General features: G+C 47.3%; 1 non-coding gene across 1 annotated transcript; it reads left to right on the top strand.

Moving 5' to 3' along the window:
* The first annotated feature begins 17057 nt into the window (after positions 1-17057).
* Positions 17058-17130, top strand: trnav-aac. Its single transcript has one exon. It is a non-coding gene; the product is annotated as a tRNA-Val (tRNA).
* The last annotated feature ends 1953 nt before the right edge of the window (positions 17131-19083 follow it).

Below are 19083 nucleotides of genomic sequence, written 5' to 3'. Positions count from 1 at the left end.
CAAAGAAACTCTGTTTCCATTCACTGATCGCACAAGCAGTCAGGACACAGATCTGAAGTTTTGGGTAAAACCTGGATTGAACGATACACGATCCCGAGGGGTCTTGACAGGGTGGATGTGGAGAGGCTGTTTCCTCTTGTGGGAGAATCTGGAACAAGGGGGTCACTGAAGCAAAATAAGGGGTCACCCATTGTAGATGGGTGACAGTGCGGAGACTGCACATTTACCCCGTGACTGTGGGTTTCCTTCGGGTGCTCCGGTTTCCTCACACAGTTCAACGATGTACAGGTTAGGTGGATCGGCCATGCTAAATTTCCCCTTTGTCTCCAAGGATGTGCACATATAAAGTTCTGGTCACCACTCTTCATTGGATTGGATTTGTTTATTGTAACGTGTACCAAGGTAGTGAAAGTATTTTTCTGCGATCAGCTCTACAGATCATTAAGTACATGAAAAGAAAAGAAAATACATAATAGGGCAACTCAAGGTCCATAATGTAACTGCATCAACACCGGCATCGGATGAAGCATACAGGGCGTAGTGTTAATCAGGACATGAGGGTCGTTTAGGAGTCTGGTAACGGCGGGGAAGAAACTGTTTTGACTATGTTCGAGCATGTTCATCTTCAGGAAGAATGTGAAGGTTCTTGGAGAAGGTGCAGAGGAGATTTACCAGAATGGTTCCAGCAAAGAAGGTTGAGGGGAGATTTGGTTCAGGGACACAAGATTATGCCAGATTTCCATCGGGTGGACAAAGAAACTCTGTTTCCATTCACTGATCGTACAAGCAGTCGGGACACAGATTTAAATTTTTGGGTAAAATCTGGATTGAACTATATCAGATCCTGAGGGGTCTTGACAGGGTGGATGTGGAGAGGATGTTTCTTCTTGTGGGAGAATTGAGAACAAGGGGGCCACTGTTGCAAAATAAGGGTTCACCGATTTCAGATGGACCTTTCTCTTGAAGGTTGCAAGCAGGGATTGGCACAATGGTTAGCACTGCTGCCTCGCAGCACCAGGGACCCAGGTTCAATTCCGACCCTGGGTGACTGTGTGGAGTTTGCACATTCCCCTCTTGTCTGTGTGGGTTTCATCCGGGTGCTCCGGTTTCCTCACACAGTTCAAAGATGTGCAAACTCGGTGGATTGGCCAAATTGCCTCTTCATCTCCAAGGATGTGCAGGCTAGGTGGGGTTATGAGGATGGAGTGGGTGGGATGGGGTGGGCCGGGGTGCTCTTTGGAGGGTTGGTGCAGACTTGATGGGCCGAATGGGCTCCTTTTGCAGAGATTCTCTGATTTTGGAACTTCCACCCTTAAAATGCAGTGGAAGCAGAGACTGAATATTCTTTTAAAAATAAATTTAGAGTACCCAATTCATTTTTTCCACTTAAGGGGCAAGTTAGCGTGACCAACCCACCTAACCTGCACATCTTTGGGTTGTGAGGGCGAAACCCACCCAAACACAGGGAGAATGTGCAAACTCCACACAGACAGTGACCCAGAGCCTTGATCGAACATAGAACATAGAACAGTACAGCACAGAACAGGCCCTTCGGCCCTCGATGTTGTGCCGAGCAATGATCACCCTACTTAAACCCACGTAACCCGTATACCCGTAACCCAACAATCCCCCCATTAACCTTACACTACGGGCAATTTATCATGGCCAATCCACCTAACCCGCACATCTTTTTTGGACTGTGGGAGGAAACCGGAGCACCCGGAGGAAACCCACGCACACACGGGGAGGACGTGCAGACTCCACACAGACAGTGACCCAGCCGGGAACTGAACCTGGGACCCTGGAGCTGTGAAGCATTGATGCTAACCACCATGCTACCGTGAGGCCCCGGCGCCGTGAGGCAGCAGGGTTAACCACTGCACCACCGTGTTGCCCTGTCCTTGAATATTTTTAAGGCAGAGATGGATAGATTCTTGATAAGCAAGGGGGTGAAAGGTTATCGGGCCGTCAGGAATGTAGAATTGTTGCCGAAAAGATTTTTGACCAGGTGGAGTGGGACTATTTATGGGAGGTGTTGGGACGGTTTGGGTTTGGAGAAGGCTTTGTAGACTGGGTTAAACTGCTATATCAGGCCCTGGAGGCTAGTGTAAGGACGAACAGGATGACAACTGAGTATGTTAGACTACACCGCGGGACAAGACAGGGATGCCCCCTCTCTCCACTGCTGTTTGCGTTGGCCATAGAACCGCTGGCAATTTCTCTGAGAGCGGCAAGGGGATGGAAGGGAATGGTCAGGGGGGGAATACAACACAAGGTCTCGCTCTACGCGGATGACCTGCTTTTGTATGTGTCAGATCCAGCGGCAGGGATGAACGGGATTATGGAAATCCTAGGGGAGTTTTGCTGGTTTTCAGGCTACAAGTTGAACATGGCAAAAAGCGAGATGTTTGTGGTGCAGGCGAGGGGTCAGGAGAATAGGCTGAGGGAGCTACCATTTTGGCTAGTTGGGGAAAGTTTTAGGTGTCTAGTGATACAAGTGGCGCACGACTGTGGTAAGATGCACAAGTTGAACTTGGCCAGGCTGGTGGAGCAAATGAGGAGCGAGTTCCGGAGGTGGGATGCACTCCCGCTGTCACTAGCGGGGAGAGTACAGACGGGGAAGATGATGATCCTCCCGAGATTCCTGTTTATTTATCAGTGTCTCCCTATTTTCATTCCGCGGTCCTTCTTTAAAAGAATCAATAAAATTATCCTGGGATTTGTTTGGGCGGGGAATCCCCACGGGTAAAGAGGGGGATGCTGGAATGAACTGTAGCGAGGGGGGCGCTGGCGTTACCGAACATCAGCAACTACTGAGCGGCTAACATAGCCATGATAAGGAAATGGATGGTGGGTACGGGGTCGGTTTGGGAGCGGGTGGAGGCTGCTTCTTGCAGGGGCACCAGCTTGGCAGCCCTGGTCGCGGCTCCCCTGCCGCTCCCGCCGGCCAAGTACTCCACCAGCCCTATAGTGGCGGCGGCTTTGCGGATTTGGGGCCAATGGAGGAAGCATGCGGGGGAAGTGGGAGCGTCAGTCTGGTCCCCAAAATGTGACAACCACCGATTTGTCCCGGGGAAGATGGATGGCGGGTTTCGAGCGTGGCGGAGGTGGAAAGGATGGGCGACTTGTTCATGGAAGGGAGCTTTGTGAACATGAGGGCGCTGGAGGAGAAGGTCGGATTGGCGAGGGGGAATGACTTTCGGTACTTCGTACGTAGACAGGTCCCGTCCTTTCTACGCCTTCCACTAAGGGGGATCCAGGACAGGGTAATTTCCAGGGGTGAGGTAAGAGAGGAGAAAGTCTCAGATATTTATAAGGAGCTTATGGGAGCGGAGGACACAGGGACCGAGGAACTGAAACTTAAGTGTGTGGAGGAGCTTGGTGGGGAGTTGGAGGGAGGCGTATGGGCAGACGCTCTGAGGAGGGTAAATGCAACCGTAACATGCGCCTGATTCAGTTCAAGGTGGTTCACCGGGCCCGGATGAGCAAATTCTTTGGGCTGGAGGACAAGTGTGCTAGATGTGGGGGGGGGGGGGGAGCAGCGAACCATGTCCACGTGTTCTGGGTGTGTCCAAAACTCAGGGGATACTGGCAGGGATTTGCGGACGTCATATCCCGGGTACTGAAAACAAGGGTGGTGATGAGTCCAGAGGCGGCGATTTTTGGGTGTCGGAAGACCCGGGAGTCCAGGAGGGGATAGAGGCCGACGTTGTGGCCTTTGCTTCCCTGATAGCCTGCCGACGAATACTGTTGGCCTGGAGGGACTCAAAGCCCCCAAGGACGGAAGTATGGCTGTCGGACATGGCAAGCTTTCTCGACGTGGAAAAAACCATTCATCGACTTCTTCGCGGGGGGTGGGGGTAGAATAGTGTAGAGTAGGGGGGAAGAATAGGCGGGTCTATTTGTGAGAGTGGTACTGTTATTTGCACTATGTTTTTTGTAATTGGTATCTGCACACTAATGTATATTGTTACGGTTTACAATGCCAAAAATACCTCAATAAAATTGTCTGTTAAAAAAAAGGAATGTAGGATTGTATGTAAGGAGCAGACTCGAGGGGTCAACTATTTGTTTCAGAGACCCCAAAATCTTTTTTACTGTCCTAATGATTTTCCAGAGACACAGGCATGAATCTCACCAAGGCAGAAGGTAAAATTTTAATTCATTGGAAGTCTACTGATGACCGTGATGGCATGCGCTGCGAGCCTGGACCGGATGCCAACTCTCCCGGATTGACTGACTGGAGTCTCCAGGATTTTATTTTAATCATTTGTGGGAGTCACTGGATGGGCCAATATTTATTGCCCATCCCTAATTTCCCTTAAACTGAGTGGTTTGCTCAGCCAATTGTTATAAAGACCCATCTGGTTCACTCATGTCCTTCAGTGAAGGAAATCTTCTATCCTTACCTGGTCTGGCCTACATGTGACTCCAGATCCACAGTCAGCTGGTTGACCCTTGAAATGCTGTCTGAGATGCACTCAGTTCAGGGGCAATTAGGGCTGGGCAGTGAATGCTGGCCCAGCCAGCGACACCCACATCCCGTGAATGAACAGAAAAGAAAATCTGCCGTCCTTACCTGGTCTGGCCGACATGAACATAGAGTGCAGAAGGAAGCCATTTGGCCCATCGAGTCTGCACCGACCCACTTAAGCCCTCATTTCTACCCTAGCCCCGTAACCCAATAACCTCTCCTAACCTTTTTGGACAATAAGGGCAATTTAGCATGGCCAATCCACCTAACATGCACATCTTTGGACAGGAGGAAACCGGAGCACCCGGAGGAAACCCACGTAGACACGGGGAGAACGTGCAGACTCCACACAGGCAGTGACCCAGCGGGGAATCAAAGCTGGGACTCTGGTGCTGTGAAGCCACAGTGCTATCCACTTGCGCTACCCAATCCATTCTTTTATTTCCACTCGACCCAACTATCCTAACGCACCCTCAGATGACCTCCCACATTCAACCCCCCTGTAATATTGAGTTAATCCAGTGCCTTAGTGACCTATAAAATTTCCCGTTTAAGAAGCACCTTTTCCTCCAGGGTTGTGTCTCCCTATCTCTGTCATCTCATCCAGCCACTGAGATGTTTGCTTTCATCTAATTCTGGACTCAGACTGAGATAGACAATTGCTAATCAGGAAGGGGATCAAGGGAATTATGGGGATAAAACGGGAAAGTGGAATTGAGGATATCATATCAGCCACCATTTCATGGAATGGCAGGGCAGACTCGATGGGCCGAATGGCCTACTTTGCTCTACGTCTTACATGTTATGGTCATGAGCATTCTCAGTATTTTTTGCTTTTTTAAAAATAAATTTAGAGTACCCAATTCATTTTTTCCAATTAAAGGGCAATTTAGCATGGCCAATTCACCAAAGATGGGTTGTGGGGGCGAAACCCAAGCAAACACGGGGAGAATGTGCAAACTCTACACAGACAGTGACCCAGAGCCGGGGTCGAACCTGGGACCTCGGCGCTGTGAGGCAGCAGGGCTAACCCACTGCGCCACAATGCTGTACTTAATATTTGCAATATTAATGACTGTGACTGGTGCCTGTTTTTTCAGTTGCCTGAGAGCCAAGCTGTGGAAATTCTTCCTTAAACCTCTCCTGCTCACTCCTTCACTTTCCTATTTTCAGAATCTCCTTAAAACCTACCTTGCAGACAAGCTTTTGTTAACCTACTCTGATATCTCCCTGTCTGGCTCAGTGTCAAATGTTGCTGAGAATTGGGCGACACCTCGATGCCTCATTACAAAAATGCATCAAATTGGGGCATGTTTCTCGCTTTCAAATCCACATGTTGTATATTTACTCTCGGTGGCTGAGGATGCACCAGGATGTCCATCCCACCTGAACCAGTGTTGCCTCTGCGTCCACCTGAATCCAGCTCTGAGAACAGAAATGTCCCAAAGGAGACTCTCCCCTGGTCACCGGAACCCTGAGGCCCCGCCTTCACTATTGCGTCACAAATCGGCGCATGCGCTTCACTCCTCACTGATTAAAGGTGGCGGCCGGTCACCTGGGCCTGTTCCTGGGGAAAAGCCTGGGTGTTACAAACCCGGGGCCTCCAGGTTCCTATTGAGGTTGTGAGACCTGCACTGGGTGTTTATGAAGCCTCGGCTCCCTCCCCACCCCCACTCCCGGCTCCATTCCTCCCTCCGGCCCACCGACTCTCACCAGTTCAGAAAAGCGTCTCCCGCACGCACAGGGCCCCGAGCAAAGTGACACTGCGCATGCTCCACATACAGCCCAGCATTGCGCCTGCGCGGTGGGCTCCTGTGTCGTGAGTAGGGCACTTGCACATACGCAGGGAATACTGGGTAATTACAGCGCCATTGAACAATGAAACTGCAGAGAAAATAAATTTGTTACCCAATTGAGATCAATTGCTTTTCAAAAAAAAATCACACCCATTTTTGCGAATAGGTGCTTGCTTATATATATACATTTTTCCAATTAAAGGGCAATTTAACGTGGCCAATCCACTTACCCTACATATATTCTTGGGATGTGGGGGTACGACCCATGCAGACACTGGAAGAATGAGACCCGGGGCCGGGATTGAACCCAGGATCTCGGAACCATGAGGCAGCAGTACTAACTACCGCACCACCATTCCGTCGCAGTGCTCTCTTATATTTCATTTCTGGGAATAAGGTGAGGTTTTTAAACGTTCCCAACCTCGCTTTCATCTCCCTGGATTCTATTTGGACTGGTCCCTGTCCCAGAATCATTGCTATCCCTCTCTTTTTCTCTATATTCCATGATATTGAGTATTCATTCCATTATAGATGGAAATCATGCGGCTCTTTATCCCTGTGCTGGCTCTTTGGACATTCAATCCAATTACACACGCCAGGCGGCACTGTCACAACAATATCGATCTGATATATCAGAATTGGAGATGCCAGTGTTGGACTGGGGTGGGCACAGTAAGAAGTCTTACAACACCAGGTTAAAGTCCAACAGGTTTAGTTGGAATCACTAGCTTTCAGAGCGCAGCTCCTTCATCAGGGCAAAAGGTGAATGGAGAAGGTCTTCCAACATATCAGATCTAAGATCTGCAGTCCTACGACATCGAATCTTGAATTGTGGTGCAATTAAACAACTCACTGGAGGAGGAGGCTCCACAAATATCCCCATCCTCAATATTGGAGGAACCCAGCACATTTCTGCAAAAGACAAGGCTGAAACATTCACAATTATCTTCAGCCAAAAGTGCCGAGTGGGTGATCTGGCTTAGTCTCCCCAGAGGTCCCCAAGATCACAGATGCCACTCTTCAGCCAATTTGTTTCACCTCACGTAATGTCAAGAAATGGCTGAAGGCAGTGGGTACCGCAGAGACATCATTCTGGCAATAAACTGAAGACTTATGCCATACCCCTAACCAAGCTGTTCTAATAAAGCTAGAACACTGGCATCTACCCAGCAACTGGAGGGTAGCACTGTTGCTTTACAGCACCAGGGTCTCAGGTTCGATTCCTGGCTTGGGTCACTGTCTGTGCAGAGTCTGCACGTTCTCCCCGTCGCTGCGTGGGTTTCTTCCGGGTGTTCTGGTTTCCTTGCTTAAGTTCCAAAAGATGTGCTGTTAGGTCATTTGGACATTCTGAATTCTCCCTCTGTGTACCTGAATAGGCGCCGGAGTGTGGCGACTGGTGGCTTTTCACAGTAACTTCATTGCAGTGTTAATGTCAGACTACTTATTATTACGTGTGGAAAATTGCCCAGGCGTGTCCTGTACACAAAAAGGACAAATCCAACCCAGCCAATTGCCACCAAATCAGTCTAGTCTTAATCTCATCAGTAAAGTGATGGAAGGGGTCATCAACAGCGCTATGAAGCGGCACCTACTTAGCAATAACCTGCTCTCTGCTGGTTGGAGTCATACCTGGCACAAAGGAAGATGGTGTGATGGTTGGAGGTCAGTCATCTCAGTCTTGGGACATCACTGCAGGAGTTCCTCAGGACAGTGTCCTAGGCCCAACCTTCTTCAGCTGCTTCATCAATGATCTGCCTTCATCATAAGGTCAGAAGTGGGAATGTTTGTGGGTGACTGCACAATATTCAGCACATTCACCACTCCTCAGACACTGAAGCAAACCTTGTCCAAATGCAGCAAGACCTGGGCAATATACAAGCTTGGGCTGACAAATGGCAAACAACATTCGCACCACAGAAATGCCGGGCAATGATCATCGGCCATATGTAAGAATCAAACAATTGCCCCTTGACTTTCAATGGCATTACTATCACTGAATCCACCACAATCAACATCCTGGGGGTGACCATTGATCACAAACTGAACTGGACTAGCCATATAAATACTGTGGCTACAAAAACAAGCCAGAGGCTAGGAATCCTGCGGTGAGTAACTCACCTCCTGACTCCCCAAAGCCTGCCCACCATCTACAAGGCACAAGTCATGAGTGTGATGGAATACTCATTACTTCCCTGGATGAGTGCAGCTCCAACTACACTCAAGAAACTCGCCGCCATCCAGGACAAAGCAGCCATTGATTGGCACCCCCCCACAAATATTCACTTCCTCCACCACTGACACAGAGTGGTAGCAGTGTGTACCATCTACTCTGCAGGAACTCACCAAGGCTCCTTCGACAGCACTTTCCAAACCCATGACTGCTATGATCGAGAAGGGCAAGGGCAGCATATACCTGACAAACAGAGGTCATAGCCAAGCTGAATCTAGAACAATGCCAAGGACTTCCACCTTCTTCTGTCAGGAAAAAGATACTAAAGTTTGAGCCAGTCTCTCCTTCCTTCCCTATGTACGGTATGCATTGTTTGTACAGTATGTAGGAAACAATACTTTTCACTGTATACTAATACATGTGACAATAATAAATCAAATCAAAGACAAATAGAGGTTATAGCCAAGGAGAATCTAGAACCATGCCAGGGACAAACAGAGGTTACAGCCAAGGAGTATCTAGAGCAATGCTCTGGAAAAACAGAGGTTATTGCCAAGGAGAATCTTGAACAATGCCTGGGACAAACAGAGGTCACAGACAAGGAGAATCAAGAGCATTTCTTTTTTTCAATTTAGAGTACCCAATTCGATTTTTTTTCCAATTCAGGAGCAATTTAGCCTGGCCAATCCACCTATCCTGCACATCTTTGGGTTGTGGGGGCGAAACCCATGCAAACACGGGAAGAATGTGCGAACTCCAATGGACAGTGACCCAGAGCCGGGATCAAACCTGGGACCTCGGCGCCGTGAGACAGCAGGGCTAGCCCACTGCGCCACCGTGCTGCCCGAGAATCGAGCGCAATGCCAGGGACAAACAGAGGTCACAGCCAAGGTGAATCTAGAGAAATGTCAGGAACAAACAGAGGTCACAGCCAAGGTGAATCTAGAGAAATGTCAGGAACAAACAGAGGTCACAGCCAAGGTGAAACTAGAACAATGCCAGGGACAAACAGAGGTCACAGCAAAGGCGAATCTAGCGTTCGACAGGGTGGATGCAGGAAGGACGTTTCTCCTGGCTGGGCGTTCGCTGGTGCATCAGCAGGTCCCTTGTAGTTTTAAAGCTCTTCTCACGGTCAGAACATTTATCATAGAATCCCTACAGTGCAGAAGGAGGCCATTCGGTGAGGCAGTGGCCAGTGGAATTGTTCCTGGATTCATAATGCAGGGGCCCCATGGTAATGTTCTGGGGACCGGTGTTCGAAACCCACTCAGGCATTTGGTGAAATTTGAATTCAATAAAATCTGTTACTAAAAGTTTAAGAATGACCCTGAAATGATTGTCGTACTGGTTCACTAATCCCCTTTAAAGAAGGAAATCTGCCACCCTCACTTGATCTGGCCTACATGCGGCTCCAGATCCACAGCAATGTGATGTCCTCAGGGATACTCTATCAGCAATGGAAACATCCCATGAGTAAATTTTAAAATGTACTTAAATCATATAATTGCCGGGAAATGGGATTAGTATACTTAGATGGTTATTTTTGACCAACGCAGATGTGAAGGGTGGAAGGGACTTTTCTGTGCTATAGACCTCAATGACTCTATTATCAGGCAGGCTGCACAACGGGGCTCACACTCTTAGCTACTGCATTTCGTTTTACTCTCACCTGGAACTTGGTACTGTGGTTAGTTTGTTCCTCCATCATGCTGCTGTCTACAAAGCTTTCAAGAAGTTTGAACTTGTTGGACAATTGCAAACTCCTCCAGTGCTACCTTCTAGATACACATTCCTGCTTCACTAGTAATCACAACCCACAATGATACGGTTACCCAGCATTCACCAAGAAGGTGAATATGCCTTATCATTACTACAAATGTCGTTGTACAGGTGCAGTGCCTCTCTTACTGGAGTATGCCTAGTGCGGTCACATGGTGGCACAGTGGTTAGCATAGCTGCCTCACACTGCCAGGCACCCGGGTTCGATTCTGAACTCAGGTGCCTGTCTGTGTGGAGTTTACACTTTCTCCCCATGTCTGCATGGTACTTTGGTTTCCTCTCACAATCCAAAGATAATAATTATAATAATAATCACTTATTCTCACAAGTCCGCTTCAGTGAAGTTACTATGAAAAGCACCTAGTCGCCACATTCTGGCACCTGTTCGGGGAGGCCGGTACAGGAATTGAACCCATGCTGCTGCCTTGTCCTGCATTACAAACCAGCTGTTTAGCCCACTATGCTAAATCAGTCCCAGATTTGCATGTTATGTGGATTGGCTATGCTAAATTGGCCCTAGGTGGGATTACGGGGATAGTGTGGGATTTGGGCAGAGGTGTCATTCTCTTTCAGAGTGGCAGTGCAGACTCAATGGGCCAAATAGCCTCCTGTAGGATTCTATGATCCTCCTAACCCTGACTAGACACTAAATCATAAATTATGTAATTTAAGACTTTCTGGATAAAATTATCCAGGAAACTTTCTGCTTCCCCAATGCAGTTTAATTTCTATAGTTCAGGCTACAGCTCAACTCTGAGCTGACATTCCTGGTGCTGCATTTACTGCAGATGCCATTGCTGTGAATCATATTGATGCCCACCAGTTTCTACATGCTAAAGCTGTGACACATCACTTCAATTCAAGTTTTGACCTGGAAGTTGCACAAATTCTGAAGTATTTGCATCATTTTCTATTTGTATTTCATATTTATTGTATCAAGTATTTTGCTTTTGTTTAACGATGGAACTTCATGTATGCAAATAGATTTATTCCATTTCTCTACCTGTTAACACTTGAGCTTTGAAAGTCCAAAGCAATTAATATACAGTCACTGCTTATGAGTGCCAAGGCGACGATTTAATATTCTCTTTGTGAGAAGAGAGACATCTGTTCACATTATCTGCTAAGGTTCAAATGAGTTGGCATCTGACATTTGTTTTTTACTGCTTTTAATCAAATCCAGGCTAGAACTATGGAGCGGATCCCATTCACTGGGATGTTGTATCAGCTTACTTAATTTTTTTTATATCTATCTCTGAAATCCTAATCGGTGACGGATGATTTTATATTGGACAATGCGGCTTGCCCATGGAGATGCAGTTACCCAGCATTTACCGAGAGTAAATTATGCCCCATCTTCAGTACAGAAGTATTTGCGCAGGCGCAGTGTCTCTCTCTTACTGGAGCATGCGCAGTGCGGGTGTTGGAAGTGATCGGGCGGGATCTATTGGAGCTGCAGGCAGAGCAAAAAATAATTGGAGATATCGGGTGAGTGAGGTTAAATGGAGCCGCTGTGTGAGGAGGGAGGCTTCATTAACACCCGGTGCAGGAATGGAAAGTTTCATAAACACCGGACGTTGCTCCCACAATGCTGTTCGATAGGTAGTTACAGGTTATTCATGCAACAATGTTGAAGGAACAGCGATATTTGTCTCATACAATAACAATGTGTGTTTATATCATACCATTATTGCAATGGAACATTCCAAAGTGTTTCGTAGGAGTTTTATAAAGCAACATTTGCTGCAGAAGTATGTAGGGACACATGAGGACAGATTGTCAAAGGTTTGGCCCAGGATATAGAATTTACGGAATATTTTAAAGTAGGAAAGGAAGATAGCGGGAGAGGATTAAGGAGGACATTCCAGAGTTTATAGGCTTGGAAGCTGGGGAATGGACACCAAGGATGGAGTGATTACTTAATCACCTTTGTAGGGGTGCAACACGACTTGGTGTGACTAAGCACATGGGCAGCAGAGATTTTGATGACCTCCAGTATACAGGAGGTTGAATGTGGGAGCGCTTTAGGATTATTAAATTTCGAGGTAACAAAAGAATGTGTGATGGTTTCAGCAGCAGAGTGGAGTTGAGTGATTTAACTGAGGCAGAACTAGGCGGTCTTGGTGATGATGTGAATAGACCAAAGCCATCTATGATCGTATTAATTAACAGAGCAGACCCGATGGGCCAAATGGTCTACCGCTGCTCCTATTTCTTATGATCCAGTAGAGGTCAGAGTTTTGTGTGGGCCCAGACTGGGTGGCAGGTTCACTTCCCTGAAGGACATTAATGAACCAGTTGTGGTTTTTACAACAATCCAGCAGTTTTCATGGTCACTTTTTCCCAGTGCCGGCCCCACAAATGACCAGATTGATTCAACTCAACTCAACCTGCCTTTGAGTTTTTGTGGGCTCTCTCTCACTTCCTTTTTCTGTTTTAAATCAATTTCACAGGGCATTAAAAGAAGAAGATTTGTGGGTGGAAAACTTAAACCAAACATCACGTCAGGATCTGAATATCATCAGATGTTTTGAGAAATGGTGGAAACGTGGGGACTGTGAGGAGGAATTCGGATCTCTCTCTCTGCTGGAAATTCATCGGTGCAGTAACAGAAGGGAGAGACCACTTCCCGAGCTGAGTGTGGGAAGGGATTTACCCGGTCACTCACCCTGCAGAGACACCAGCGAGTTCACACCGGAGAGAGACTTTTCAGATGCCCCAACTGCAAATCCTGTAGAAAGAGGTTAAATTCATCACCTGATCTCATTGCACACCAGCAGGTTCACACAGCGGAGAAACCATTCATCTGCGTCAAAAGTTCCTGGGAATTGATGCCCCATCAACAAATTCACACTGGCAAGAGACCGTTCAGGTGCTCTCACTGTGGGACTGGGTTCAGGCGATCATCTGACCTCACTGTACATCAGCGAATTCACACTGGAGAGAGACCGTTCAATTGCTCAAAGTATGGGAAGAGATTCACTCGGTTATCCAGCCTGCAGACACACCAGCGAGTTCACACTGGGGAGAGGCCTTTCCCCTGCACAGAGTGTGGGAAGGGATTCACTGAATCATCAGGACTGCTGCGACACCAGCGAGTTCACACAGGGGAGAGGCTATTCGCCTGCTCTGAATGTGGGAAGGGATTTACTCGATCTCAGCACCTACAGAGACACCAGCAGGTTCACACAGACGCAAAACCGTTCAAATGCCCAGACTGTGAGAAGTGTTATAAAGGTTCCCTGGAGCTAATACGTCATCAGCGTGTTCACACTGGAGAGAGACCGTTCCCATGTCCAGACTGCTGGAAGTGCTTTAAAAGTTCCTGGGAATTGATATCCCATCAACGTGTTCACACCGATGAGAGACCGTTCAGGTGCTCTGACTGTGGGACTGGGTTCAGGCGATCTTCTGAACTCATTGCACACCAGCGCGTTCACACTGGGGAGAAGCCATTCACCTGCTCAGTGTGTGGGAAGAAATTCAAACACTCATTCATGCTGCTGACACACCAACGAGTTCACACCGGTGAGAGACCTTTTAAATGTCCAGATTGCGGCAAATGCTATAAAAGTGCTGGGAACCTGATGCTCCATCAGCGTGCTCACACCGACGAGAGGCCGTTCAGGTGCTCTGACTGTGGGACTGAGTTCAGATGAGCTTCTCAACTTAATGTTCACCAGCGGATTCACACTGGGGAGAGGCCATTCACCTGCACTGTGTGTGGGAAGGGATTTATTGATTCATCCACCCTGCACAAACATAGGAGCGTCCACACTGGGGAGAGGCCATTCACCTGCACTGTGTGTGGGAAGGGATTTATTGATTCATCCACCCTGCAGAAACATAGGCGAGTTCACACTGGGGAGAGGCTATTCTCCTGCTCCCAGTGTGGGAAGAAATTCACCCAGCCGTCCACTCTGCTGAGTCACCAGCGAATTCACAAGTAGCCACAGTGACTGGATTTTGCTGTTAATCACATCCAGGATTGAACCATGTTCATTGAGTCTGTTTCTGCTAATGTTAATAAAGGCTAACCCGATTAGAATGATTAATTTTCCGTATAACGGGGCAGCAATGTGGCGCAGCGGTTAGCACTGCTGCCTCAGGGCACCAAGGTCCCAGGTTAGATCCTGGCTTTGGATCACTGTCCGTGAGGAGTTTGCACATTCTCCCCGTGTCTGTGTAGGTCTCCTCCCACCCCAACCCAAAGCTGTGCACGGTAGGTGAATTGGTCATGCTAAATTGCCTTTTCGAAAAAATAATTGGGTACTCTAAATTTATATTTAAAAATATTTCTCTTTGAAGAATCAATCCGCTTTATTTTCAATACACAGTGTGCTGAATATTTCAATAACTCTCATACAAGTTATTTCAATAACTCTCATAGAACTTTGTTCCTTTTGTAGCGGATGCTTCCACTTGTGGGGCATTCTAGAATGAGAAGTCAGAGTCTTAGGATAAGAGGTAGCAAATTTAAAACAGATTTGAAGGGAAACTACTTCTCCTAAAGGGTTGTGAAATGCAATTCGCTACCTCAGAGTGCAGTGGATGCTGGGACAGTGAGTAAACTTAAGGAGGAGTTAGACAGATTTTCAATTGGTGATGGGTTATGGAGAATGGGCAGCACGGTGGAGTTACGGCCGGGATAAGATCGGCCATGATCGAATGGCGGAGCAGACCCAGTGGGCCAAATGGCTTAATTCTGCTACTATATCTTATGAACTTATGAAATAGGTGCTCTCCCTCTGCCCTGTCTCTTCCATCCTCGCCTCCAACAAGAAGTGTGAGGAGCTTGTGGAGCTTCTTTGTGATTGAGATTGAGAAAATCTGATCAGCTGCCTCTGCTGCTTCCCTCCCTGCCACGGGATCAAACTGCCTCCTTAAAGTTCTGGCTTGTGCAAGCCCCGAACTCGCATCATCATCCAGTTTCTCTCCTATCTTTTAGCTCCTTCAGTATCTTCTCCATCAATCCCACTCTGACTAAACTGCTGACCGCCTACTTTCTCCATGTTAGCTGAAACACTCTGGGATGTTTTATTACATTAATTGTGTTATATAATACAAGTTGTTATTGTTTCGCCACAGTCAGTTTGTGCAAACTAAGATTTCACAAACAGCAAGCAGACCAGTGACTGATTAATCCAATGTTTTAAAAAAAAAACATTTCGAGCACCCAATTAATTTTTTTTCCAATTTAGGAGCACTTTAGCATGACCGATCCACCTAGTCTGCACACTTTGGGTTGTGGGGGCGAAACCCACGCAAACTTGGGGAGAATGTGCAAACTCCACAAGGACAGTGACCCAGAACCGTGATCGAACCTGTGACCTCGGCGCCATGAGGCAGCTGTGCTAACCACTGCACCACCGTGCTGCCCCTTAATCCAGTGTTTTTTGGGTGTTAGTTGAAACACAAATGTTGGTCACACTGCATCAGGAGAACTCCCCTGTGGACATAGGTGAAGGTGAAAGTTCCTGTATTTATTTAGCAGCTTTCACACCCTCAGAACATTCCAAAGTGATTCACAGTCAGTGACACTGGCCATGATGTGGAGATGCCGGAGTTGGACTGGTGTGAGCACAGTAAGAAGTCTTAGAACACCAGGTTAATGTCCAACAGGTTTGGCCTCACCTCAGGAAGGAGCAGTGCTCCAAAAGCTAGTGTTTGAAACAAACCTTTTGAACTTTAACCTGGTGTAAGACTTTTTGCAGTGGCAGTATCAGACAGTCAGCATGGATTTATGAATGGGAATTCATCCTTGAGAAATCTACTGCAATTCTTTGAGGATGCAACTAGTAGAGTTGATTAGGGGAAGCCAGTAGATGTGGCTTTTTTGGACTTTCAGAAGGCTTTCAACAAAGTCCATATAAGAGATTAGCGTGTAAGATTAAAACGCATGGGATTGGGTAGTATTTAGATAGATAGAAAACTGGTTGGCAGCCAGGAAACAAAGAGTAGGAATAAATAGGTATTTTATCGAGTGGCAAGCAGTGACCAGTGGGGTACCGCAGGGATCGGTGCTAGGACCCCATCTATTCACAATATACATTAATGATTTAGATGAGGGAACAAAATGTAATATCTCCAAATTTGCAGATGACACAAGTTGGGTGGGAGGGTGAGCTGTGAGGAGAATGCAGAGATCCTTCAGTTTGAATCTGCAACAAGACCTGGGTGTCCTTGTACACCAGTCACTGACGGTAAGCATTGCAGATACAGCAGGCAGTAAAGAAGAAAATGAGTCTGTTGGACTTCTTAGCGAGAGGATTTATGTACAGGGGCAGGGATGTCTTGCCGCAATTTTACAGGGCCTTGCTCGGCCCAAGACAGCAAGAAATGTCAGAGAGTCGTGAAGACAGCCCAGTCCATCACACAAACCTGCCTCCCATTCATTGACTCTATCTACACCTCCCGCTGCCTGGGGAAAGCGGGCAGCATAATTAAAGATCCCTCCCACCCAGCTTACTCACTCTTCCAACTATTCCATCTGGCAGGAGTTACAAAAGTCTGAGAACACGCACGAACAGACTCACAAACAGCTTCTTCCCCGCTGTTACCAGACTCATAAATTACCCTCTTATGGACTGACCTGATTAGTACTACATGCCTGTATGCTTCACCTGATGCCGGGGCTTATGTATTTACATTGTGTACCTTGTGTTGCCCTATTATATATTTTCTTTTTTTTCTCTTTTTTTCATATACTTAATGATCTGTTGAGCTGCTCGCAGAAAAATACTTTTCACTGTACCTCGGTACGCGTGGCAATAAACAAATCCAATCCACAGACTGACCGTGTGCTGTGTCATACCTGACATCTGTAGTTTCTGTAGCGGTTTCTGTAGTGTAGTGGTTATCACATTCGCCTAACACGTGAAAGGTCCCCGGTTCGAGACCGGGCAGAAACATCTCGTACTTCCCTTTCCGTGTAACGAACGTTTGCACAAAATATGTTTAGGGGCTGGTTTAGCTCACAAGGCTAAATCGCTGGCTTTTAAAGCAGACCAAGCAGGCCAGCAGCACGGTTCGATTCCCGTACCAGCCTCCCCGGACAGGCGCCGGAATGTGGCGACTAGGGGCTTTTCACAGTAACTTAATTGAAGCCTACTCGTGACAATAAGCGATTTTCATTTCATTTCATCTGCACAATCAGACGCCACTTCTGGAACAACATGAAGAGTCTGCTGCTTTCCAGGTCGCTGCCTTTCCCCTCACTATTATCCTCAGATAGTTCACAAATTCCTTGTGTGCCTCCAACACACCTCTGGCCTCCATTTTAAATATTTACATTGGTCTTGCCAACAGCAATGGGTGAATATACAAACATAGGAGCAGAAGTAGGTCATTCAGCCCCTCAACTCTGCCTGCCATTTAATAAGATCATGGCTGATCTGATAGTAACCTCAAATTTTCACTTCGAGAAGGCAGCCCCCATCACCTCAAGGACAATTTGGGGTGGCCAATGAATGCTGGTCTAGCCAGTAATGTGCACATCCCATGAACAAATGTAAAACCCCATTAAAACTGATTCCTCATATCCCACTCCAGACGAACTACAAGAGATTGTCTTTAAGATCAGTTCCTCATTTATCATCTGTGCTTTTCTGAATGATGATTTGATTTATTATTGTCACATGTATTAGTGTACAGTGAAAAGTATTAATTCTTGCATGCTATACAGAATTAGTATTAACAGTATTGAACTTCTTCCTCTGTTCGGACGAAGGTTCCATGTCTCGAAACATTAACTCTGTTTCTCTCGTGGTAGATGCTGGCAGAGCACCTGAGTTTTTTCCACTTCCTTTGGTCTTGTTAACCTTCCTCACCTGTCCTAACTTTTCTGCCGGATAATTTATTGAAACCAGGGACTCTCCCTGTTCTAATCATAGATTATCATTGAATTTACAGTGCAGAAGGAGGCCATTTGGCCCATCGAGTCTGCACCGGCTCTTGGAAAGAGCACCCTACCCATCCTATCCCCATAACCCAGTAACCCCACCCAACACTAAGGGCAATTTTGGACACTAAGGGCAATTTATCATGGTCAATCCACCTAACCTGTACACCTTTGGACTGTGGGAGGAAACCGGAGCACCCGCAGGAAACCCACGCACACACGGGGAGAACGTGCAGACTCCGCACAGACAGTGACCCAAGCCGGAATCGAACCTGGGACCCTGGAGCTGTGAAGCAATTGTGCTATCCACAATGCTACCGTGCTGCCCTAATGGTGACATGTGCTTTCTACCCAGTTAACTCTTTAACTCAGCCCTTAAATTGCTTGCGAATTATTCCATCCTGCTGCCACATTTCAGTAACAAATGTTGAAATGTTTGCTCCACACCCACAGGGTTTCATCTGTTTAAAGCCACAAACAGAAAGGTCCAGTTTTCTCCTGGTGTTTGAGACAAATCTGCTTTCAAAATAATGCAGAGTTTCAGCCAATGAGGGAGATCCGGGCTCAGCCCCGCCCCTCATTCACTGATTGGTTGGAGGACCAGCCACTCCCACTCGGTCCTCCAGCCCCGCCCCCTTTTCCTATTGGGCCGGAGATGCCGTCAATCAGTCGGGAATTGTAATACAGAGCATGCGCAGAGTGGGTACTTAGTTAGACACCATGTTGCCCTGAATGGAACATCCTATTGGGATTCAGATGTGGTGTGCAGATGTGATATGTTACATGTAGTGTCAGTAATTTGTGGAAACACAGGGTGACCATGCACTGGAGAACAGGTCCCAGACATGTTCAGCTACATAACAACATTGACAGATTAACGCAGAATGAGAGAGCAGAAGAGGCATGGTGGCACAGTGGTTAGCACCGTTGCCTCAATGAGCAGCACAGTGGTTAGCACTGCTGT

The sequence above is a fragment of the Scyliorhinus canicula genome, unplaced genomic scaffold (assembly GCF_902713615.1).
Source record: "Scyliorhinus canicula unplaced genomic scaffold, sScyCan1.1, whole genome shotgun sequence".
Taxonomy (NCBI): domain Eukaryota; kingdom Metazoa; phylum Chordata; class Chondrichthyes; order Carcharhiniformes; family Scyliorhinidae; genus Scyliorhinus; species Scyliorhinus canicula.
Note: the sequence above shows the minus strand (reverse complement) of the source record. Positions and strands in the feature narration are given on the sequence as shown.